Genomic DNA, 1,584 nt, shown 5'->3' with positions numbered 1-1,584 from the left:
GTAATCATGCTTCCTCGAACACGATATTTGATACACGTTAACGTAGCCCGAGAAACGGGGCCATTTGCAGAAATAGTGAGCTTGTTTCGTGAAAATTTTAGATCTGCATTTAACTTTTCATTTGAATGTCTGTACGCACGTTCAAACTTTCTCTTTGGTCGAAATATCTGCCACGTGTATGTAAGTACACCATATTCTTTCTATGAAATGGCACACTAAATTATTACGAATTAATAATATTTACGTCAATTCAAAAATACTATGCACTTAAAAATCATAAAACTAGTGAAAAAAAGTATTGGTACTTATTACAAATACAAATTAAAATATTCCTATTTCGATGATACAAAATTACTTATTAATTATTATTCCGTAAATTATATTCTGCAAAATAAAATTATTATGCACACTGTCGGTATAAGACAAAATGAAGATATATGTGGTGAATTTGATGAAAAAAAATTATAAAAAAGGTAATCCACATATTCGCAGTCGGTAGGACTCGAACCTACGCTCCCAGAGGGAATCTGATTTCTAGTCAGACGCCTTAACCACTCGGCCACGACTGCTTGTTGGAAATCTTTCTTCTAATTACGAACACTATCGGCAGTATCAATCGACACGTTCACATTAAATGTTATTTACTTTTATTCTAAACTGGTTTTTCATCAACTTTCACTTTAATATCTTAAATATAACAAAACAACGATCCACTATATAATATTTTGGTGGTTCTTCCACGAGCCATTGATATTCCTCACGATTAACAGTATAACCATTGGATTATTGCATTAACCTAATTTCGTTATATCATTTTATTAGCGATTTTTTACCAGAATTTTGTCAGATATACAGGGTGTTCAAAACAAAGAATCTAAAGTTTAAGGGCTTACAGTACTCATTAAGCGAACTGACAAATCAACTATAGGTACTAAAATAAATCCTTTCGATGTTTATTAAAATAGGTACAAAAATAAATCCTGTCAATGGAAAATCAACTGTTATATTTACGAGCGTTCGATGTCATAAGTCACTTTGCAATATGCCGAATCTAGACAGCAGGTGTTTTGTATTGAAATGGAAGGAAGACATATCGAAAATCTGTAACAAATGTGAAAAATTCGCACTTCTGTATTTTTCGTCGAAAGGATTGATTTTCTGACCTATCTTGACTAGACATTATTTACTCCACTCGGTTCGCACTATAAGCACCTGAAGTCTTACCTCCTACTTTCGAGCCACCTGTATACAATTTCTGTACATAACAAAATTAAATAAATTCCCTCAAACTCGACGAATCGCACAACGATCGATCGAATCGACGAGTCCCCACGAACACGCTCGAAATTGCGATTCGAAAAAAGGAAGGGAAATAGAAAGTGGTCGTGGTTCCGTCAACAAAAGCATAGATGAACGGGCGTGAACAAAATACAAAGCGGCTAATTCGACAAACCAGCGTAGACAGGGGGCCCGAGTGCCGCGGCAAATCGTTGCGTAATTACGGGCGGGGTTGTGGGGAGGACGAAGGGTGGTGGTGGGGTGGCTAATTACTGAAAGTAGCGTCAATGATGCACCGCGTTTTAG

General features: G+C 36.1%; 1 non-coding gene across 1 annotated transcript; it reads right to left on the bottom strand.

Annotated features, from left to right (window-relative positions):
- Nucleotides 1-487: 487 nt before the first annotated feature.
- Trnas-aga lies at nucleotides 488-569 on the bottom strand. The gene has a single exon. It is a non-coding gene; the product is annotated as a tRNA-Ser (tRNA).
- Nucleotides 570-1,584: the final 1,015 nt, after the last annotated feature.

This window comes from Dufourea novaeangliae, unplaced genomic scaffold (assembly GCF_001272555.1).
Source record: "Dufourea novaeangliae isolate 0120121106 unplaced genomic scaffold, ASM127255v1 scaffold109, whole genome shotgun sequence".
NCBI classification, from domain to species: Eukaryota; Metazoa; Arthropoda; class Insecta; order Hymenoptera; family Halictidae; genus Dufourea; species Dufourea novaeangliae.
Note: the sequence above shows the minus strand (reverse complement) of the source record. Positions and strands in the feature narration are given on the sequence as shown.